The sequence below is a fragment of the Rhinoderma darwinii genome, chromosome 1 (genome assembly GCF_050947455.1).
Source record: "Rhinoderma darwinii isolate aRhiDar2 chromosome 1, aRhiDar2.hap1, whole genome shotgun sequence".
Lineage (NCBI taxonomy): Eukaryota > Metazoa > Chordata > Amphibia > Anura > Rhinodermatidae > Rhinoderma > Rhinoderma darwinii.
Window position 1 is genome coordinate 589,007,034 of NC_134687.1, and position 19,964 is coordinate 589,026,997.

A 19,964-nucleotide genomic window follows, 5' to 3' on the forward strand; every position below is an offset into this window, starting at 1 on the left:
GGGCTGGTTGACGGTATACTGTATGCTTGTGATTTGACCACTGATTGTTAACAAAGCTGCTTTCAATCCAAAAAGGTGGATGCAGACAGGTGATCTTTGGCCTGCTTCGGACCAAAAACCAGGAAAAATCCTCAGCGACTTAGTAGGGCCTCTTGTGAGGGGAGCCTGTCTGGCAGGCGCTATGCAACTCATACTTACCTGGCAGGGGAGATACCATGATCACTAAGGTGGTTCTCCCAGGGTGAGGCTCATCCATTGCACTTCGGGTGTGCTGACCCCTGCGATTTCCCCAAATGCGGGAAACTCGACTGCATAATTTGTGGTAGTGGGGGACTGCGTTCGCGCTTTCCCCTGATTTACTCTGGTGAAAAACAGTGCTTATTATTCAATGCTGACTATTACTAGTCAGAGATACTTGCTAGATCGATCGATCGAGCGAGCCAGCCATCAATTGACCTCTGGGTGGCCAAGAGGATTGGATACTCCTCTCTCCCTTATCAGCTGCCTTTGGTTTTGTGGCTTTCCTATGTGATGCTTTATCTCAATGTTAGTGCAGAGTGTAACGTAAAGTGTAGGACCTGTGCCTTTGCTGTACTATGTTGTGCTACTTTGAGCCTGTGTCAAAGATATTGATTGATTGGGCTGGTTGACGGTATACTGTATGCTTGTGATTTGACCACTGATTGTTAACAAAGCTGCTTTCAATCCAAAAAGGTGGATGCAGACAGGTGATCTTTGGCCTGCTTCGGACCAAAAACCAGGAAAAATCCTCAGCGACTTAGTAGGGCCTCTTGTGAGGGGAGCCTGTCTGGCAGGCGCTATGCAACTCATACTTACCTGGCAGGGGAGATACCATGATCATTAAGGTGGTTCTCCCAGGGTGAGGCTCAGCCATTGCACTTCGGGTGTGCTGACCCCTGCGATTTCCCCAAATGCGGGAAACTCGACTGCATAATTTGTGGTAGTGGGGGACTGCGTTTGCGCTTTCCCCTGATTTACTCTGGTGAAAAACAGTGCTTATTATTCAATGCTGACTATTACTAGTCAGAGATACTTGCTAGATCGAGCGAGCCAGCCATCAATTGACCTCTGGGTGGCCAAGAGGATTGGATACTCCTCTCTGCCTTATCAGCTGCCTTTGGTTTTGTGGCTTTCCTATGTGATGCTTTATCTCAATGTTAGTGCAGAGTGTAACGTAAAGTGTAGGACCTGTGCCTTTGCTGTACTATGTTGTGCTACTTTGAGCCTGTGTCAAAGATATTGATTGATTGGGCTGGTTGACGGTATACTGTATGCTTGTGATTTGACCACTGATTGTTAACAAAGCTGCTTTCAATCCAAAAAGGTGGATGCAGACAGGTGATCTTTGGCCTGCTTCGGACCAAAAACCAGGAAAAATCCTCAGCGACTTAGTAGGGCCTCTTGTGAGGGGAGCCTGTCTGGCAGGCGCTATGCAACTCATACTTACCTGGCAGGGGAGATACCATGATCACTAAGGTGGTTCTCCCAGGGTGAGGCTCATCCATTGCACTTCGGGTGTGCTGACCCCTGCGATTTCCCCAAATGCGGGAAACTCGACTGCATAATTTGTGGTAGTGGGGGACTGCGTTCGCGCTTTCCCCTGATTTACTCTGGTGAAAAACAGTGCTTATTATTCAATGCTGACTATTACTAGTCAGAGATACTTGCTAGATCGATCGATCGATCGAGCGAGCCAGCCATCAATTGACCTCTGGGTGGCCAAGAGGATTGGATACTCCTCTCTCCCTTATCAGCTGCCTTTGGTTTTGTGGCTTTCCTATGTGATGCTTTATCTCAATGTTAGTGCAGAGTGTAACGTAAAGTGTAGGACCTGTGCCTTTGCTGTACTATGTTGTGCTACTTTGAGCCTGTGTCAAAGATATTGATTGATTGGGCTGGTTGACGGTATACTGTATGCTTGTGATTTGACCACTGATTGTTAACAAAGCTGCTTTCAATCCAAAAAGGTGGATGCAGACAGGTGATCTTTGGCCTGCTTCGGACCAAAAACCAGGAAAAATCCTCAGCGACTTAGTAGGGCCTCTTGTGAGGGGAGCCTGTCTGGCAGGCGCTATGCAACTCATACTTACCTGGCAGGGGAGATACCATGATCATTAAGGTGGTTCTCCCAGGGTGAGGCTCATCCATTGCACTTCGGGTGTGCTGACCCCTGCGATTTCCCCAAATGCGGGAAACTCGACTGCATAATTTGTGGTAGTGGGGGACTGCGTTTGCGCTTTCCCCTGATTTACTCTGGTGAAAAACAGTGCTTATTATTCAATGCTGACTATTACTAGTCAGAGATACTTGCTAGATCGAGCGAGCCAGCCATCAATTGACCTCTGGGTGGCCAAGAGGATTGGATACTCCTCTCTCCCTTATCAGCTGCCTTTGGTTTTGTGGCTTTCCTATGTGATGCTTTATCTCAATGTTAGTGCAGAGTGTAACGTAAAGTGTAGGACCTGTGCCTTTGCTGTACTATGTTGTGCTACTTTGAGCCTGTGTCAAAGATATTGATTGATTGGGCTGGTTGACGGTATACTGTATGCTTGTGATTTGACCACTGATTGTTAACAAAGCTGCTTTCAATCCAAAAAGGTGGATGCAGACAGGTGATCTTTGGCCTGCTTCGGACCAAAAACCAGGAAAAATCCTCAGCGACTTAGTAGGGCCTCTTGTGAGGGGAGCCTGTCTGGCAGGCGCTATGCAACTCATACTTACCTGGCAGGGGAGATACCATGATCACTAAGGTGGTTCTCCCAGGGTGAGGCTCATCCATTGCACTTCGGGTGTGCTGACCCCTGCGATTTCCCCAAATGCGGGAAACTCGACTGCATAATTTGTGGTAGTGGGGGACTGCGTTCGCGCTTTCCCCTGATTTACTCTGGTGAAAAACAGTGCTTATTATTCAATGCTGACTATTACTAGTCAGAGATACTTGCTAGATCGATCGATCGAGCGAGCCAGCCATCAATTGACCTCTGGGTGGCCAAGAGGATTGGATACTCCTCTCTCCCTTATCAGCTGCCTTTGGTTTTGTGGCTTTCCTATGTGATGCTTTATCTCAATGTTAGTGCAGAGTGTAACGTAAAGTGTAGGACCTGTGCCTTTGCTGTACTATGTTGTGCTACTTTGAGCCTGTGTCAAAGATATTGATTGATTGGGCTGGTTGACGGTATACTGTATGCTTGTGATTTGACCACTGATTGTTAACAAAGCTGCTTTCAATCCAAAAAGGTGGATGCAGACAGGTGATCTTTGGCCTGCTTCGGACCAAAAACCAGGAAAAATCCTCAGCGACTTAGTAGGGCCTCTTGTGAGGGGAGCCTGTCTGGCAGGCGCTATGCAACTCATACTTACCTGGCAGGGGAGATACCATGATCACTAAGGTGGTTCTCCCAGGGTGAGGCTCATCCATTGCACTTCGGGTGTGCTGACCCCTGCGATTTCCCCAAATGCGGGAAACTCGACTGCATAATTTGTGGTAGTGGGGGACTGCGTTCGCGCTTTCCCCTGATTTACTCTGGTGAAAAACAGTGCTTATTATTCAATGCTGACTATTACTAGTCAGAGATACTTGCTAGATCGATCGATCGAGCTAGCCAGCCATCAATTGACCTCTGGGTGGCCAAGAGGATTGGATACTCCTCTCTCCCTTATCAGCTGCCTTTGGTTTTGTGGCTTTCCTATGTGATGCTTTATCTCAATGTTAGTGCAGAGTGTAACGTAAAGTGTAGGACCTGTGCCTATGTTGTGCTACTTTGAGCCTGTGTCAAAGATATTGATTGATTGGGCTGGTTGACGGTATACTGTATGCTTGTGATTTGACCACTGATTGTTAACAAAGCTGCTTTCAATCCAAAAAGGTGGATGCAGACAGGTGATCTTTGGCCTGCTTCGGACCAAAAACCAGGAAAAATCCTCAGCGACTTAGTAGGGCCTCTTGTGAGGGGAGCCTGTCTGGCAGGCGCTATGCAACTCATACTTACCTGGCAGGGGAGATACCATGATCACTAAGGTGGTTCTCCCAGGGTGAGGCTCATCCATTGCACTTCGGGTGTGCTGACCCCTGCGATTTCCCCAAATGTGGGAAACTCGACTGCATAATTTGTGGTAGTGGGGGACTGCGTTCGCGCTTTCCCCTGATTTACTCTGGTGAAAAACAGTGCTTATTATTCAATGCTGACTATTACTAGTCAGAGATACTTGCTAGATCGATCGATCGAGCGAGCCAGCCATCAATTGACCTCTGGGTGGCCAAGAGGATTGGATACTCCTCTCTCCCTTATCAGCTGCCTTTGGTTTTGTGGCTTTCCTATGTGATGCTTTATCTCAATGTTAGTGCAGAGTGTAACGTAAAGTGTAGGACCTGTGCCTTTGCTGTACTATGTTGTGCTACTTTGAGCCTGTGTCAAAGATATTGATTGATTGGGCTGGTTGACGGTATACTGTATGCTTGTGATTTGACCACTGATTGTTAACAAAGCTGCTTTCAATCCAAAAAGGTGGATGCAGACAGGTGATCTTTGGCCTGCTTCGGACCAAAAACCAGGAAAAATCCTCAGCGACTTAGTAGGGCCTCTTGTGAGGGGAGCCTGTCTGGCAGGCGCTATGCAACTCATACTTACCTGGCAGGGGAGATACCATGATCACTAAGGTGGTTCTCCCAGGGTGAGGCTCATCCATTGCACTTCGGGTGTGCTGACCCCTGCGATTTCCCCAAATGCGGGAAACTCGACTGCATAATTTGTGGTAGTGGGGGACTGCGTTCGCGCTTTCCCCTGATTTACTCTGGTGAAAAACAGTGCTTATTATTCAATGCTGACTATTACTAGTCAGAGATACTTGCTAGATCGATCGATCGAGCGAGCCAGCCATCAATTGACCTCTGGGTGGCCAAGAGGATTGGATACTCCTCTCTCCCTTATCAGCTGCCTTTGGTTTTGTGGCTTTCCTATGTGATGCTTTATCTCAATGTTAGTGCAGAGTGTAACGTAAAGTGTAGGACCTGTGCCTATGTTGTGCTACTTTGAGCCTGTGTCAAAGATATTGATTGATTGGGCTGGTTGACGGTATACTGTATGCTTGTGATTTGACCACTGATTGTTAACAAAGCTGCTTTCAATCCAAAAAGGTGGATGCAGACAGGTGATCTTTGGCCTGCTTCGGACCAAAAACCAGGAAAAATCCTCAGCGACTTAGTAGGGCCTCTTGTGAGGGGAGCCTGTCTGGCAGGCGCTATGCAACTCATACTTACCTGGCAGGGGAGATACCATGATCACTAAGGTGGTTCTCCCAGGGTGAGGCTCATCCATTGCACTTCGGGTGTGCTGACCCCTGCGATTTCCCCAAATGTGGGAAACTCGACTGCATAATTTGTGGTAGTGGGGGACTGCGTTCGCGCTTTCCCCTGATTTACTCTGGTGAAAAACAGTGCTTATTATTCAATGCTGACTATTACTAGTCAGAGATACTTGCTAGATCGATCGATCGAGCGAGCCAGCCATCAATTGACCTCTGGGTGGCCAAGAGGATTGGATACTCCTCTCTCCCTTATCAGCTGCCTTTGGTTTTGTGGCTTTCCTATGTGATGCTTTATCTCAATGTTAGTGCAGAGTGTAACGTAAAGTGTAGGACCTGTGCCTTTGCTGTACTATGTTGTGCTACTTTGAGCCTGTGTCAAAGATATTGATTGATTGGGCTGGTTGACGGTATACTGTATGCTTGTGATTTGACCACTGATTGTTAACAAAGCTGCTTTCAATCCAAAAAGGTGGATGCAGACAGGTGATCTTTGGCCTGCTTCAGACCAAAAACCAGGAAAAATCCTCAGCGACTTAGTAGGGCCTCTTGTGAGGGGAGCCTGTCTGGCAGGCGCTATGCAACTCATACTTACCTGGCAGGGGAGATACCATGATCACTAAGGTGGTTCTCCCAGGGTGAGGCTCATCCATTGCACTTCGGGTGTGCTGACCCCTGCGATTTCCCCAAATGCGGGAAACTCGACTGCATAATTTGTGGTAGTGGGGGACTGCGTTCGCGCTTTCCCCTGATTTACTCTGGTGAAAAACAGTGCTTATTATTCAATGCTGACTATTACTAGTCAGAGATACTTGCTAGATCGATCGATCGAGCGAGCCAGCCATCAATTGACCTCTGGGTGGCCAAGAGGATTGGATACTCCTCTCTCCCTTATCAGCTGCCTTTGGTTTTGTGGCTTTCCTATGTGATGCTTTATCTCAATGTTAGTGCAGAGTGTAACGTAAAGTGTAGGACCTGTGCCTTTGCTGTACTATGTTGTGCTACTTTGAGCCTGTGTCAAAGATATTGATTGATTGGGCTGGTTGACGGTATACTGTATGCTTGTGATTTGACCACTGATTGTTAACAAAGCTGCTTTCAATCCAAAAAGGTGGATGCAGACAGGTGATCTTTGGCCTGCTTCGGACCAAAAACCAGGAAAAATCCTCAGCGACTTAGTAGGGCCTCTTGTGAGGGGAGCCTGTCTGGCAGGCGCTATGCAACTCATACTTACCTGGCAGGGGAGATACCATGATCACTAAGGTGGTTCTCCCAGGGTGAGGCTCATCCATTGCACTTCGGGTGTGCTGACCCCTGCGATTTCCCCAAATGCGGGAAACTCGACTGCATAATTTGTGGTAGTGGGGGACTGCGTTCGCGCTTTCTCCTGATTTACTCTGGTGAAAAACAGTGCTTATTATTCAATGCTGACTATTACTAGTCAGAGATACTTGCTAGATCGATCGATCGAGCGAGCCAGCCATCAATTGACCTCTGGGTGGCCAAGAGGATTGGATACTCCTCTCTCCCTTATCAGCTGCCTTTGGTTTTGTGGCTTTCCTATGTGATGCTTTATCTCAATGTTAGTGCAGAGTGTAACGTAAAGTGTAGGACCTGTGCCTTTGCTGTACTATGTTGTGCTACTTTGAGCCTGTGTCAAAGATATTGATTGATTGGGCTGGTTGACGGTATACTGTATGCTTGTGATTTGACCACTGATTGTTAACAAAGCTGCTTTCAATCCAAAAAGGTGGATGCAGACAGGTGATCTTTGGCCTGCTTCGGACCAAAAACCAGGAAAAATCCTCAGCGACTTAGTAGGGCCTCTTGTGAGGGGAGCCTGTCTGGCAGGCGCTATGCAACTCATACTTACCTGGCAGGGGAGATACCATGATCACTAAGGTGGTTCTCCCAGGGTGAGGCTCATCCATTGCACTTCGGGTGTGCTGACCCCTGCGATTTCCCCAAATGCGGGAAACTCGACTGCATAATTTGTGGTAGTGGGGGACTGCGTTCGCGCTTTCCCCTGATTTACTCTGGTGAAAAACAGTGCTTATTAATCAATGCTGACTATTACTAGTCAGAGATACTTGCTAGATCGATCGATCGAGCGAGCCAGCCATCAATTGACCTCTGGGTGGCCAAGAGGATTGGATACTCCTCTCTCCCTTATCAGCTGCCTTTGGTTTTGTGGCTTTCCTATGTGATGCTTTATCTCAATGTTAGTGCAGAGTGTAACGTAAAGTGTAGGACCTGTGCCTTTGCTGTACTATGTTGTGCTACTTTGAGCCTGTGTCAAAGATATTGATTGATTGGGCTGGTTGACGGTATACTGTATGCTTGTGATTTGACCACTGATTGTTAACAAAGCTGCTTTCAATCCAAAAAGGTGGATGCAGACAGGTGATCTTTGGCCTGCTTCGGACCAAAAACCAGGAAAAATCCTCAGCGACTTAGTAGGGCCTCTTGTGAGGGGAGCCTGTCTGGCAGGCGCTATGCAACTCATACTTACCTGGCAGGGGAGATACCATGATCACTAAGGTGGTTCTCCCAGGGTGAGGCTCATCCATTGCACTTCGGGTGTGCTGACCCCTGCGATTTCCCCAAATGCGGGAAACTCGACTGCATAATTTGTGGTAGTGGGGGACTGCGTTCGCGCTTTCCCCTGATTTACTCTGGTGAAAAACAGTGCTTATTATTCAATGCTGACTATTACTAGTCAGAGATACTTGCTAGATCGATCGATCGAGCGAGCCAGCCATCAATTGACCTCTGGGTGGCCAAGAGGATTGGATACTCCTCTCTCCCTTATCAGCTGCCTTTGGTTTTGTGGCTTTCCTATGTGATGCTTTATCTCAATGTTAGTGCAGAGTGTAACGTAAAGTGTAGGACCTGTGCCTTTGCTGTACTATGTTGTGCTACTTTGAGCCTGTGTCAAAGATATTGATTGATTGGGCTGGTTGACGGTATACTGTATGCTTGTGATTTGACCACTGATTGTTAACAAAGCTGCTTTCAATCCAAAAAGGTGGATGCAGACAGGTGATCTTTGGCCTGCTTCAGACCAAAAACCAGGAAAAATCCTCAGCGACTTAGTAGGGCCTCTTGTGAGGGGAGCCTGTCTGGCAGGCGCTATGCAACTCATACTTACCTGGCAGGGGAGATACCATGATCACTAAGGTGGTTCTCCCAGGGTGAGGCTCATCCATTGCACTTCGGGTGTGCTGACCCCTGCGATTTCCCCAAATGCGGGAAACTCGACTGCATAATTTGTGGTAGTGGGGGACTGCGTTCGCGCTTTCCCCTGATTTACTCTGGTGAAAAACAGTGCTTATTATTCAATGCTGACTATTACTAGTCAGAGATACTTGCTAGATCGAGCGAGCCAGCCATCAATTGACCTCTGGGTGGCCAAGAGGATTGGATACTCCTCTCTCCCTTATCAGCTGCCTTTGGTTTTGTGGCTTTCCTATGTGATGCTTTATCTCAATGTTAGTGCAGAGTGTAACGTAAAGTGTAGGACCTGTGCCTTTGCTGTACTATGTTGTGCTACTTTGAGCCTGTGTCAAAGATATTGATTGATTGGGCTGGTTGACGGTATACTGTATGCTTGTGATTTGACCACTGATTGTTAACAAAGCTGCTTTCAATCCAAAAAGGTGGATGCAGACAGGTGATCTTTGGCCTGCTTCGGACCAAAAACCAGGAAAAATCCTCAGCGACTTAGTAGGGCCTCTTGTGAGGGGAGCCTGTCTGGCAGGCGCTATGCAACTCATACTTACCTGGCAGGGGAGATACCATGATCACTAAGGTGGTTCTCCCAGGGTGAGGCTCATCCATTGCACTTCGGGTGTGCTGACCCCTGCGATTTCCCCAAATGCGGGAAACTCGACTGCATAATTTGTGGTAGTGGGGGACTGCGTTCGCGCTTTCCCCTGATTTACTCTGGTGAAAAACAGTGCTTATTATTCAATGCTGACTATTACTAGTCAGAGATACTTGCTAGATCGATCGATCGAGCGAGCCAGCCATCAATTGACCTCTGGGTGGCCAAGAGGATTGGATACTCCTCTCTCCCTTATCAGCTGCCTTTGGTTTTGTGGCTTTCCTATGTGATGCTTTATCTCAATGTTAGTGCAGAGTGTAACGTAAAGTGTAGGACCTGTGCCTTTGCTGTACTATGTTGTGCTACTTTGAGCCTGTGTCAAAGATATTGATTGATTGGGCTGGTTGACGGTATACTGTATGCTTGTGATTTGACCACTGATTGTTAACAAAGCTGCTTTCAATCCAAAAAGGTGGATGCAGACAGGTGATCTTTGGCCTGCTTCGGACCAAAAACCAGGAAAAATCCTCAGCGACTTAGTAGGGCCTCTTGTGAGGGGAGCCTGTCTGGCAGGCGCTATGCAACTCATACTTACCTGGCAGGGGAGATACCATGATCACTAAGGTGGTTCTCCCAGGGTGAGGCTCATCCATTGCACTTCGGGTGTGCTGACCCCTGCGATTTCCCCAAATGCGGGAAACTCGACTGCATAATTTGTGGTAGTGGGGGACTGCGTTCGCGCTTTCCCCTGATTTACTCTGGTGAAAAACAGTGCTTATTAATCAATGCTGACTATTACTAGTCAGAGATACTTGCTAGATCGATCGATCGAGCGAGCCAGCCATCAATTGACCTCTGGGTGGCCAAGAGGATTGGATACTCCTCTCTCCCTTATCAGCTGCCTTTGGTTTTGTGGCTTTCCTATGTGATGCTTTATCTCAATGTTAGTGCAGAGTGTAACGTAAAGTGTAGGACCTGTGCCTTTGCTGTACTATGTTGTGCTACTTTGAGCCTGTGTCAAAGATATTGATTGATTGGGCTGGTTGACGGTATACTGTATGCTTGTGATTTGACCACTGATTGTTAACAAAGCTGCTTTCAATCCAAAAAGGTGGATGCAGACAGGTGATCTTTGGCCTGCTTCGGACCAAAAACCAGGAAAAATCCTCAGCGACTTAGTAGGGCCTCTTGTGAGGGGAGCCTGTCTGGCAGGCGCTATGCAACTCATACTTACCTGGCAGGGGAGATACCATGATCACTAAGGTGGTTCTCCCAGGGTGAGGCTCATCCATTGCACTTCGGGTGTGCTGACCCCTGCGATTTCCCCAAATGTGGGAAACTCGACTGCATAATTTGTGGTAGTGGGGGACTGCGTTCGCGCTTTCCCCTGATTTACTCTGGTGAAAAACAGTGCTTATTATTCAATGCTGACTATTACTAGTCAGAGATACTTGCTAGATCGATCGATCGAGCGAGCCAGCCATCAATTGACCTCTGGGTGGCCAAGAGGATTGGATACTCCTCTCTCCCTTATCAGCTGCCTTTGGTTTTGTGGCTTTCCTATGTGATGCTTTATCTCAATGTTAGTGCAGAGTGTAACGTAAAGTGTAGGACCTGTGCCTTTGCTGTACTATGTTGTGCTACTTTGAGCCTGTGTCAAAGATATTGATTGATTGGGCTGGTTGACGGTATACTGTATGCTTGTGATTTGACCACTGATTGTTAACAAAGCTGCTTTCAATCCAAAAAGGTGGATGCAGACAGGTGATCTTTGGCCTGCTTCGGACCAAAAACCAGGAAAAATCCTCAGCGACTTAGTAGGGCCTCTTGTGAGGGGAGCCTGTCTGGCAGGCGCTATGCAACTCATACTTACCTGGCAGGGGAGATACCATGATCACTAAGGTGGTTCTCCCAGGGTGAGGCTCATCCATTGCACTTCGGGTGTGCTGACCCCTGCGATTTCCCCAAATGCGGGAAACTCGACTGCATAATTTGTGGTAGTGGGGGACTGCGTTCGCGCTTTCCCCTGATTTACTCTGGTGAAAAACAGTGCTTATTATTCAATGCTGACTATTACTAGTCAGAGATACTTGCTAGATCGATCGATCGAGCTAGCCAGCCATCAATTGACCTCTGGGTGGCCAAGAGGATTGGATACTCCTCTCTCCCTTATCAGCTGCCTTTGGTTTTGTGGCTTTCCTATGTGATGCTTTATCTCAATGTTAGTGCAGAGTGTAACGTAAAGTGTAGGACCTGTGCCTATGTTGTGCTACTTTGAGCCTGTGTCAAAGATATTGATTGATTGGGCTGGTTGACGGTATACTGTATGCTTGTGATTTGACCACTGATTGTTAACAAAGCTGCTTTCAATCCAAAAAGGTGGATGCAGACAGGTGATCTTTGGCCTGCTTCGGACCAAAAACCAGGAAAAATCCTCAGCGACTTAGTAGGGCCTCTTGTGAGGGGAGCCTGTCTGGCAGGCGCTATGCAACTCATACTTACCTGGCAGGGGAGATACCATGATCACTAAGGTGGTTCTCCCAGGGTGAGGCTCATCCATTGCACTTCGGGTGTGCTGACCCCTGCGATTTCCCCAAATGTGGGAAACTCGACTGCATAATTTGTGGTAGTGGGGGACTGCGTTCGCGCTTTCCCCTGATTTACTCTGGTGAAAAACAGTGCTTATTATTCAATGCTGACTATTACTAGTCAGAGATACTTGCTAGATCGATCGATCGAGCGAGCCAGCCATCAATTGACCTCTGGGTGGCCAAGAGGATTGGATACTCCTCTCTCCCTTATCAGCTGCCTTTGGTTTTGTGGCTTTCCTATGTGATGCTTTATCTCAATGTTAGTGCAGAGTGTAACGTAAAGTGTAGGACCTGTGCCTTTGCTGTACTATGTTGTGCTACTTTGAGCCTGTGTCAAAGATATTGATTGATTGGGCTGGTTGACGGTATACTGTATGCTTGTGATTTGACCACTGATTGTTAACAAAGCTGCTTTCAATCCAAAAAGGTGGATGCAGACAGGTGATCTTTGGCCTGCTTCGGACCAAAAACCAGGAAAAATCCTCAGCGACTTAGTAGGGCCTCTTGTGAGGGGAGCCTGTCTGGCAGGCGCTATGCAACTCATACTTACCTGGCAGGGGAGATACCATGATCACTAAGGTGGTTCTCCCAGGGTGAGGCTCATCCATTGCACTTCGGGTGTGCTGACCCCTGCGATTTCCCCAAATGCGGGAAACTCGACTGCATAATTTGTGGTAGTGGGGGACTGCGTTCGCGCTTTCCCCTGATTTACTCTGGTGAAAAACAGTGCTTATTATTCAATGCTGACTATTACTAGTCAGAGATACTTGCTAGATCGATCGATCGAGCGAGCCAGCCATCAATTGACCTCTGGGTGGCCAAGAGGATTGGATACTCCTCTCTCCCTTATCAGCTGCCTTTGGTTTTGTGGCTTTCCTATGTGATGCTTTATCTCAATGTTAGTGCAGAGTGTAACGTAAAGTGTAGGACCTGTGCCTTTGCTGTACTATGTTGTGCTACTTTGAGCCTGTGTCAAAGATATTGATTGATTGGGCTGGTTGACGGTATACTGTATGCTTGTGATTTGACCACTGATTGTTAACAAAGCTGCTTTCAATCCAAAAAGGTGGATGCAGACAGGTGATCTTTGGCCTGCTTCAGACCAAAAACCAGGAAAAATCCTCAGCGACTTAGTAGGGCCTCTTGTGAGGGGAGCCTGTCTGGCAGGCGCTATGCAACTCATACTTACCTGGCAGGGGAGATACCATGATCACTAAGGTGGTTCTCCCAGGGTGAGGCTCATCCATTGCACTTCGGGTGTGCTGACCCCTGCGATTTCCCCAAATGCGGGAAACTCGACTGCATAATTTGTGGTAGTGGGGGACTGCGTTCGCGCTTTCCCCTGATTTACTCTGGTGAAAAACAGTGCTTATTATTCAATGCTGACTATTACTAGTCAGAGATACTTGCTAGATCGATCGATCGAGCGAGCCAGCCATCAATTGACCTCTGGGTGGCCAAGAGGATTGGATACTCCTCTCTCCCTTATCAGCTGCCTTTGGTTTTGTGGCTTTCCTATGTGATGCTTTATCTCAATGTTAGTGCAGAGTGTAACGTAAAGTGTAGGACCTGTGCCTTTGCTGTACTATGTTGTGCTACTTTGAGCCTGTGTCAAAGATATTGATTGATTGGGCTGGTTGACGGTATACTGTATGCTTGTGATTTGACCACTGATTGTTAACAAAGCTGCTTTCAATCCAAAAAGGTGGATGCAGACAGGTGATCTTTGGCCTGCTTCGGACCAAAAACCAGGAAAAATCCTCAGCGACTTAGTAGGGCCTCTTGTGAGGGGAGCCTGTCTGGCAGGCGCTATGCAACTCATACTTACCTGGCAGGGGAGATACCATGATCACTAAGGTGGTTCTCCCAGGGTGAGGCTCATCCATTGCACTTCGGGTGTGCTGACCCCTGCGATTTCCCCAAATGCGGGAAACTCGACTGCATAATTTGTGGTAGTGGGGGACTGCGTTCGCGCTTTCTCCTGATTTACTCTGGTGAAAAACAGTGCTTATTATTCAATGCTGACTATTACTAGTCAGAGATACTTGCTAGATCGATCGATCGAGCGAGCCAGCCATCAATTGACCTCTGGGTGGCCAAGAGGATTGGATACTCCTCTCTCCCTTATCAGCTGCCTTTGGTTTTGTGGCTTTCCTATGTGATGCTTTATCTCAATGTTAGTGCAGAGTGTAACGTAAAGTGTAGGACCTGTGCCTTTGCTGTACTATGTTGTGCTACTTTGAGCCTGTGTCAAAGATATTGATTGATTGGGCTGGTTGACGGTATACTGTATGCTTGTGATTTGACCACTGATTGTTAACAAAGCTGCTTTCAATCCAAAAAGGTGGATGCAGACAGGTGATCTTTGGCCTGCTTCGGACCAAAAACCAGGAAAAATCCTCAGCGACTTAGTAGGGCCTCTTGTGAGGGGAGCCTGTCTGGCAGGCGCTATGCAACTCATACTTACCTGGCAGGGGAGATACCATGATCACTAAGGTGGTTCTCCCAGGGTGAGGCTCATCCATTGCACTTCGGGTGTGCTGACCCCTGCGATTTCCCCAAATGCGGGAAACTCGACTGCATAATTTGTGGTAGTGGGGGACTGCGTTCGCGCTTTCCCCTGATTTACTCTGGTGAAAAACAGTGCTTATTAATCAATGCTGACTATTACTAGTCAGAGATACTTGCTAGATCGATCGATCGAGCGAGCCAGCCATCAATTGACCTCTGGGTGGCCAAGAGGATTGGATACTCCTCTCTCCCTTATCAGCTGCCTTTGGTTTTGTGGCTTTCCTATGTGATGCTTTATCTCAATGTTAGTGCAGAGTGTAACGTAAAGTGTAGGACCTGTGCCTTTGCTGTACTATGTTGTGCTACTTTGAGCCTGTGTCAAAGATATTGATTGATTGGGCTGGTTGACGGTATACTGTATGCTTGTGATTTGACCACTGATTGTTAACAAAGCTGCTTTCAATCCAAAAAGGTGGATGCAGACAGGTGATCTTTGGCCTGCTTCGGACCAAAAACCAGGAAAAATCCTCAGCGACTTAGTAGGGCCTCTTGTGAGGGGAGCCTGTCTGGCAGGCGCTATGCAACTCATACTTACCTGGCAGGGGAGATACCATGATCATTAAGGTGGTTCTCCCAGGGTGAGGCTCATCCATTGCACTTTGGGTGTGCTGACCCCTGCGATTTCCCCAAATGCGGGAAACTCGACTGCATAATTTGTGGTAGTGGGGGACTGCGTTCGCGCTTTCCCCTGATTTACTCTGGTGAAAAACAGTGCTTATTATTCAATGCTGACTGTTACTAGTCAGAGGTACTTGTATGCTTGTGATTTAACCACCGATTGTCAACAAAGCTGTTTTTCAATCCAAAATGTGGTACATTATCTCTTTATATTTAGCTGTATACGCAGCCTTTGTCTCCCCCTCGTGGATGAACAACAGTGTGATCAGTGAAGTTTCTTTTTCTGCTGGGCTTCGAGAAGTCAGGGCATGGCGAGCCTTTCCCTAACCTAACCTATCCTTCCTCTCTGTCTCACAGGTGACGGCATGCAAATGTGGGGACTGCTTCATCGGCACGGCAATGCTCTGACCAGAAGCCGCCGCCCCATATGCTAATACCCTGGTTGCTGTGCATCTTGGAAGTGCTTAGACTTGAGCCTGTGTCTTATGGAATTTGGGGTGCCTGCACACCCCTGGCTCCGTACAATGAGGTGCATCCGTTTTTTGGCGCAGTTGGATCCAGACAGGTGATCTTTGGCCTGCTTCGGACCAAAAACCAGGAAAAATCCTCAGCGACTTAGTAGGGCCTCTTGTGAGGGGAGCCTGTCTGGCAGGCGCTATGCAACTCATACTTACCTGGCAGGGGAGATACCATGATCACTAAGGTGGTTCTCCCAGGGTGAGGCTCATCCATTGCACTTCGGGTGTGCTGACCCCTGCGATTTCCCCAAATGCGGGAAACTCGACTGCATAATTTGTGGTAGTGGGGGACTGCGTTCGCGCTTTCCCCTGATTTACTCTGGTGAAAAACAGTGCTTATTATTCAATGCTGACTATTACTAGTCAGAGATACTTGCTAGATCGATCGATCGAGCGAGCCAGCCATCAATTGACCTCTGGGTGGCCAAGAGGATTGGATACTCCTCTCTCCCTTATCAGCTGCCTTTGGTTTTGTGGCTTTCCTATGTGATGCTTTATCTCAATGTTAGTGCAGAGTGTAACGTAAAGTGTAGGACCTGTGCCTTTGCTGTACTATGTTGTGCTACTTTGAGCCTGTGTCAAAGATATTGATTGATTGGGCTGGTTGACGGTATACTGTATGCTTGTGATTTGACCACTGATTGTTAACAAAGCTGCTTTCAATCCAAAAAGGTGGATGCAGACAGGTGATCTTTGGCCTGCTTCAGACCAAAAACCAGGAAAAATCCTCAGCGACTTAGTAGGGCCTCTTGTGAGGGGAGCCTGTCTGGCAGGCGCTATGCAACTCATACTTACCTGGCAGGGGAGATACCATGATCACTAAGGTGGTTCTCCCAGGGTGAGGCTCATCCATTGCACTTCGGGTGTGCTGACCCCTGCGATTTCCCCAAATGCGGGAAACTCGACTGCATAATTTGTGGTAGTGGGGGACTGCGTTCGCGCTTTCCCCTGATTTACTCTGGTGAAAAACAGTGCTTATTATTCAATGCTGACTATTACTAGTCAGAGATACTTGCTAGATCGAGCGAGCCAGCCATCAATTGACCTCTGGGTGGCCAAGAGGATTGGATACTCCTCTCTCCCTTATCAGCTGCCTTTGGTTTTGTGGCTTTCCTATGTGATGCTTTATCTCAATGTTAGTGCAGAGTGTAACGTAAAGTGTAGGACCTGTGCCTTTGCTGTACTATGTTGTGCTACTTTGAGCCTGTGTCAAAGATATTGATTGATTGGGCTGGTTGACGGTATACTGTATGCTTGTGATTTGACCACTGATTGTTAACAAAGCTGCTTTCAATCCAAAAAGGTGGATGCAGACAGGTGATCTTTGGCCTGCTTCGGACCAAAAACCAGGAAAAATCCTCAGCGACTTAGTAGGGCCTCTTGTGAGGGGAGCCTGTCTGGCAGGCGCTATGCAACTCATACTTACCTGGCAGGGGAGATACCATGATCACTAAGGTGGTTCTCCCAGGGTGAGGCTCATCCATTGCACTTCGGGTGTGCTGACCCCTGCGATTTCCCCAAATGCGGGAAACTCGACTGCATAATTTGTGGTAGTGGGGGACTGCGTTTGCGCTTTCCCCTGATTTACTCTGGTGAAAAACAGTGCTTATTATTCAATGCTGACTATTACTAGTCAGAGATACTTGCTAGATCGATCGATCGAGCGAGCCAGCCATCAATTGACCTCTGGGTGGCCAAGAGGATTGGATACTCCTCTCTCCCTTATCAGCTGCCTTTGGTTTTGTGGCTTTCCTATGTGATGCTTTATCTCAATGTTAGTGCAGAGTGTAACGTAAAGTGTAGGACCTGTGCCTTTGCTGTACTATGTTGTGCTACTTTGAGCCTGTGTCAAAGATATTGATTGATTGGGCTGGTTGACGGTATACTGTATGCTTGTGATTTGACCACTGATTGTTAACAAAGCTGCTTTCAATCCAAAAAGGTGGATGCAGACAGGTGATCTTTGGCCTGCTTCGGACCAAAAACCAGGAAAAATCCTCAGCGACTTAGTAGGGCCTCTTGTGAGGGGAGCCTGTCTGGCAGGCGCTATGCAACTCATACTTACCTGGCAGGGGAGATACCATGATCACTAAGGTGGTTCTCCCAGGGTGAGGCTCATCCATTGCACTTCGGGTGTGCTGACCCCTGCGATTTCCCCAAATGCGGGAAACTCGACTGCATAATTTGTGGTAGTGGGGGACTGCGTTCGCGCTTTCCCCTGATTTACTCTGGTGAAAAACAGTGCTTATTAATCAATGCTGACTATTACTAGTCAGAGATACTTGCTAGATCGATCGATCGAGCGAGCCAGCCATCAATTGACCTCTGGGTGGCCAAGAGGATTGGATACTCCTCTCTCCCTTATCAGCTGCCTTTGGTTTTGTGGCTTTCCTATGTGATGCTTTATCTCAATGTTAGTGCAGAGTGTAACGTAAAGTGTAGGACCTGTGCCTTTGCTGTACTATGTTGTGCTACTTTGAGCCTGTGTCAAAGATATTGATTGATTGGGCTGGTTGACGGTATACTGTATGCTTGTGATTTGACCACTGATTGTTAACAAAGCTGCTTTCAATCCAAAAAGGTGGATGCAGACAGGTGATCTTTGGCCTGCTTCAGACCAAAAACCAGGAAAAATCCTCAGCGACTTAGTAGGGCCTCTTGTGAGGGGAGCCTGTCTGGCAGGCGCTATGCAACTCATACTTACCTGGCAGGGGAGATACCATGATCACTAAGGTGGTTCTCCCAGGGTGAGGCTCATCCATTGCACTTCGGGTGTGCTGACCCCTGCGATTTCCCCAAATGCGGGAAACTCGACTGCATAATTTGTGGTAGTGGGGGACTGCGTTCGCGCTTTCCCCTGATTTACTCTGGTGAAAAACAGTGCTTATTATTCAATGCTGACTATTACTAGTCAGAGATACTTGCTAGATCGAGCGAGCCAGCCATCAATTGACCTCTGGGTGGCCAAGAGGATTGGATACTCCTCTCTCCCTTATCAGCTGCCTTTGGTTTTGTGGCTTTCCTATGTGATGCTTTATCTCAATGTTAGTGCAGAGTGTAACGTAAAGTGTAGGACCTGTGCCTTTGCTGTACTATGTTGTGCTACTTTGAGCCTGTGTCAAAGATATTGATTGATTGGGCTGGTTGACGGTATACTGTATGCTTGTGATTTGACCACTGATTGTTAACAAAGCTGCTTTCAATCCAAAAAGGTGGATGCAGACAGGTGATCTTTGGCCTGCTTCGGACCAAAAACCAGGAAAAATCCTCAGCGACTTAGTAGGGCCTCTTGTGAGGGGAGCCTGTCTGGCAGGCGCTATGCAACTCATACTTACCTGGCAGGGGAGATACCATGATCACTAAGGTGGTTCTCCCAGGGTGAGGCTCATCCATTGCACTTCGGGTGTGCTGACCCCTGCGATTTCCCCAAATGCGGGAAACTCGACTGCATAATTTGTGGTAGTGGGGGACTGCGTTCGCGCTTTCCCCTGATTTACTCTGGTGAAAAACAGTGCTTATTATTCAATGCTGACTATTACTAGTCAGAGATACTTGCTAGATCGATCGATCGAGCGAGCCAGCCATCAATTGACCTCTGGGTGGCCAAGAGGATTGGATACTCCTCTCTCCCTTATCAGCTGCCTTTGGTTTTGTGGCTTTCCTATGTGATGCTTTATCTCAATGTTAGTGCAGAGTGTAACGTAAAGTGTAGGACCTGTGCCTTTGCTGTACTATGTTGTGCTACTTTGAGCCTGTGTCAAAGATATTGATTGATTGGGCTGGTTGACGGTATACTGTATGCTTGTGATTTGACCACTGATTGTTAACAAAGCTGCTTTCAATCCAAAAAGGTGGATGCAGACAGGTGATCTTTGGCCTGCTTCGGACCAAAAACCAGGAAAAATCCTCAGCGACTTAGTAGGGCCTCTTGTGAGGGGAGCCTGTCTGGCAGGCGCTATGCAACTCATACTTACCTGGCAGGGGAGATACCATGATCACTAAGGTGGTTCTCCCAGGGTGAGGCTCATCCATTGCACTTCGGGTGTGCTGACCCCTGCGATTTCCCCAAATGCGGGAAACTCGACTGCATAATTTGTGGTAGTGGGGGACTGCGTTCGCGCTTTCCCCTGATTTACTCTGGTGAAAAACAGTGCTTATTAATCAATGCTGACTATTACTAGTCAGAGATACTTGCTAGATCGATCGATCGAGCGAGCCAGCCATCAATTGACCTCTGGGTGGCCAAGAGGATTGGATACTCCTCTCTCCCTTATCAGCTGCCTTTGGTTTTGTGGCTTTCCTATGTGATGCTTTATCTCAATGTTAGTGCAGAGTGTAACGTAAAGTGTAGGACCTGTGCCTTTGCTGTACTATGTTGTGCTACTTTGAGCCTGTGTCAAAGATATTGATTGATTGGGCTGGTTGACGGTATACTGTATGCTTGTGATTTGACCACTGATTGTTAACAAAGCTGCTTTCAATCCAAAAAGGTGGATGCAGACAGGTGATCTTTGGCCT

General features: G+C 47.7%; 31 non-coding genes across 31 annotated transcripts; all 31 read left to right on the forward strand.

The window, feature by feature from the left end:
• Positions 1-190: 190 nt before the first annotated feature.
• Positions 191-354, forward strand: LOC142719880 (U1 spliceosomal RNA). Its single transcript, XR_012872898.1, has one exon. It is a non-coding gene; the product is annotated as a U1 spliceosomal RNA (small nuclear RNA).
• Positions 355-829: 475 nt separating this feature from the next.
• On the forward strand, positions 830-993 carry LOC142721874 (U1 spliceosomal RNA). The gene has a single exon (XR_012874235.1). It is a non-coding gene; the product is annotated as a U1 spliceosomal RNA (small nuclear RNA).
• A 467-nt stretch (positions 994-1,460) lies between these two features.
• LOC142719891 (U1 spliceosomal RNA) lies at positions 1,461-1,624 on the forward strand. Its single transcript, XR_012872899.1, has one exon. It is a non-coding gene; the product is annotated as a U1 spliceosomal RNA (small nuclear RNA).
• A 479-nt stretch (positions 1,625-2,103) lies between these two features.
• LOC142721238 (U1 spliceosomal RNA) lies at positions 2,104-2,267 on the forward strand. Its single transcript, XR_012873995.1, has one exon. It is a non-coding gene; the product is annotated as a U1 spliceosomal RNA (small nuclear RNA).
• Positions 2,268-2,734: 467 nt separating this feature from the next.
• Positions 2,735-2,898, forward strand: LOC142719902 (U1 spliceosomal RNA). The gene has a single exon (XR_012872901.1). It is a non-coding gene; the product is annotated as a U1 spliceosomal RNA (small nuclear RNA).
• A 475-nt stretch (positions 2,899-3,373) lies between these two features.
• On the forward strand, positions 3,374-3,537 carry LOC142719913 (U1 spliceosomal RNA). Its single transcript, XR_012872902.1, has one exon. It is a non-coding gene; the product is annotated as a U1 spliceosomal RNA (small nuclear RNA).
• Positions 3,538-4,002: 465 nt separating this feature from the next.
• LOC142718165 (U1 spliceosomal RNA) lies at positions 4,003-4,166 on the forward strand. The gene has a single exon (XR_012872303.1). It is a non-coding gene; the product is annotated as a U1 spliceosomal RNA (small nuclear RNA).
• A 475-nt stretch (positions 4,167-4,641) lies between these two features.
• LOC142719924 (U1 spliceosomal RNA) lies at positions 4,642-4,805 on the forward strand. Its single transcript, XR_012872903.1, has one exon. It is a non-coding gene; the product is annotated as a U1 spliceosomal RNA (small nuclear RNA).
• Positions 4,806-5,270: 465 nt separating this feature from the next.
• Positions 5,271-5,434, forward strand: LOC142718188 (U1 spliceosomal RNA). Its single transcript, XR_012872324.1, has one exon. It is a non-coding gene; the product is annotated as a U1 spliceosomal RNA (small nuclear RNA).
• Positions 5,435-5,909: 475 nt separating this feature from the next.
• On the forward strand, positions 5,910-6,073 carry LOC142719935 (U1 spliceosomal RNA). The gene has a single exon (XR_012872904.1). It is a non-coding gene; the product is annotated as a U1 spliceosomal RNA (small nuclear RNA).
• A 475-nt stretch (positions 6,074-6,548) lies between these two features.
• On the forward strand, positions 6,549-6,712 carry LOC142722049 (U1 spliceosomal RNA). Its single transcript, XR_012874383.1, has one exon. It is a non-coding gene; the product is annotated as a U1 spliceosomal RNA (small nuclear RNA).
• Positions 6,713-7,187: 475 nt separating this feature from the next.
• Positions 7,188-7,351, forward strand: LOC142719946 (U1 spliceosomal RNA). The gene has a single exon (XR_012872905.1). It is a non-coding gene; the product is annotated as a U1 spliceosomal RNA (small nuclear RNA).
• A 475-nt stretch (positions 7,352-7,826) lies between these two features.
• LOC142719957 (U1 spliceosomal RNA) lies at positions 7,827-7,990 on the forward strand. The gene has a single exon (XR_012872907.1). It is a non-coding gene; the product is annotated as a U1 spliceosomal RNA (small nuclear RNA).
• Positions 7,991-8,465: 475 nt separating this feature from the next.
• On the forward strand, positions 8,466-8,629 carry LOC142719968 (U1 spliceosomal RNA). Its single transcript, XR_012872908.1, has one exon. It is a non-coding gene; the product is annotated as a U1 spliceosomal RNA (small nuclear RNA).
• Positions 8,630-9,096: 467 nt separating this feature from the next.
• LOC142719990 (U1 spliceosomal RNA) lies at positions 9,097-9,260 on the forward strand. Its single transcript, XR_012872909.1, has one exon. It is a non-coding gene; the product is annotated as a U1 spliceosomal RNA (small nuclear RNA).
• A 475-nt stretch (positions 9,261-9,735) lies between these two features.
• Positions 9,736-9,899, forward strand: LOC142720001 (U1 spliceosomal RNA). The gene has a single exon (XR_012872910.1). It is a non-coding gene; the product is annotated as a U1 spliceosomal RNA (small nuclear RNA).
• A 475-nt stretch (positions 9,900-10,374) lies between these two features.
• On the forward strand, positions 10,375-10,538 carry LOC142718199 (U1 spliceosomal RNA). The gene has a single exon (XR_012872335.1). It is a non-coding gene; the product is annotated as a U1 spliceosomal RNA (small nuclear RNA).
• A 475-nt stretch (positions 10,539-11,013) lies between these two features.
• LOC142720012 (U1 spliceosomal RNA) lies at positions 11,014-11,177 on the forward strand. Its single transcript, XR_012872912.1, has one exon. It is a non-coding gene; the product is annotated as a U1 spliceosomal RNA (small nuclear RNA).
• A 465-nt stretch (positions 11,178-11,642) lies between these two features.
• On the forward strand, positions 11,643-11,806 carry LOC142718210 (U1 spliceosomal RNA). The gene has a single exon (XR_012872346.1). It is a non-coding gene; the product is annotated as a U1 spliceosomal RNA (small nuclear RNA).
• Positions 11,807-12,281: 475 nt separating this feature from the next.
• On the forward strand, positions 12,282-12,445 carry LOC142720023 (U1 spliceosomal RNA). Its single transcript, XR_012872913.1, has one exon. It is a non-coding gene; the product is annotated as a U1 spliceosomal RNA (small nuclear RNA).
• Positions 12,446-12,920: 475 nt separating this feature from the next.
• On the forward strand, positions 12,921-13,084 carry LOC142720034 (U1 spliceosomal RNA). The gene has a single exon (XR_012872914.1). It is a non-coding gene; the product is annotated as a U1 spliceosomal RNA (small nuclear RNA).
• A 475-nt stretch (positions 13,085-13,559) lies between these two features.
• Positions 13,560-13,723, forward strand: LOC142722060 (U1 spliceosomal RNA). The gene has a single exon (XR_012874394.1). It is a non-coding gene; the product is annotated as a U1 spliceosomal RNA (small nuclear RNA).
• Positions 13,724-14,198: 475 nt separating this feature from the next.
• On the forward strand, positions 14,199-14,362 carry LOC142720045 (U1 spliceosomal RNA). Its single transcript, XR_012872915.1, has one exon. It is a non-coding gene; the product is annotated as a U1 spliceosomal RNA (small nuclear RNA).
• Positions 14,363-14,837: 475 nt separating this feature from the next.
• On the forward strand, positions 14,838-15,001 carry LOC142718757 (U1 spliceosomal RNA). Its single transcript, XR_012872568.1, has one exon. It is a non-coding gene; the product is annotated as a U1 spliceosomal RNA (small nuclear RNA).
• Positions 15,002-15,594: 593 nt separating this feature from the next.
• LOC142720056 (U1 spliceosomal RNA) lies at positions 15,595-15,758 on the forward strand. The gene has a single exon (XR_012872916.1). It is a non-coding gene; the product is annotated as a U1 spliceosomal RNA (small nuclear RNA).
• Positions 15,759-16,233: 475 nt separating this feature from the next.
• LOC142720064 (U1 spliceosomal RNA) lies at positions 16,234-16,397 on the forward strand. Its single transcript, XR_012872917.1, has one exon. It is a non-coding gene; the product is annotated as a U1 spliceosomal RNA (small nuclear RNA).
• A 467-nt stretch (positions 16,398-16,864) lies between these two features.
• On the forward strand, positions 16,865-17,028 carry LOC142721304 (U1 spliceosomal RNA). Its single transcript, XR_012874060.1, has one exon. It is a non-coding gene; the product is annotated as a U1 spliceosomal RNA (small nuclear RNA).
• Positions 17,029-17,503: 475 nt separating this feature from the next.
• Positions 17,504-17,667, forward strand: LOC142720072 (U1 spliceosomal RNA). Its single transcript, XR_012872919.1, has one exon. It is a non-coding gene; the product is annotated as a U1 spliceosomal RNA (small nuclear RNA).
• A 475-nt stretch (positions 17,668-18,142) lies between these two features.
• Positions 18,143-18,306, forward strand: LOC142720081 (U1 spliceosomal RNA). Its single transcript, XR_012872925.1, has one exon. It is a non-coding gene; the product is annotated as a U1 spliceosomal RNA (small nuclear RNA).
• Positions 18,307-18,773: 467 nt separating this feature from the next.
• Positions 18,774-18,937, forward strand: LOC142720097 (U1 spliceosomal RNA). Its single transcript, XR_012872940.1, has one exon. It is a non-coding gene; the product is annotated as a U1 spliceosomal RNA (small nuclear RNA).
• A 475-nt stretch (positions 18,938-19,412) lies between these two features.
• LOC142720108 (U1 spliceosomal RNA) lies at positions 19,413-19,576 on the forward strand. The gene has a single exon (XR_012872951.1). It is a non-coding gene; the product is annotated as a U1 spliceosomal RNA (small nuclear RNA).
• The last annotated feature ends 388 nt before the right edge of the window (positions 19,577-19,964 follow it).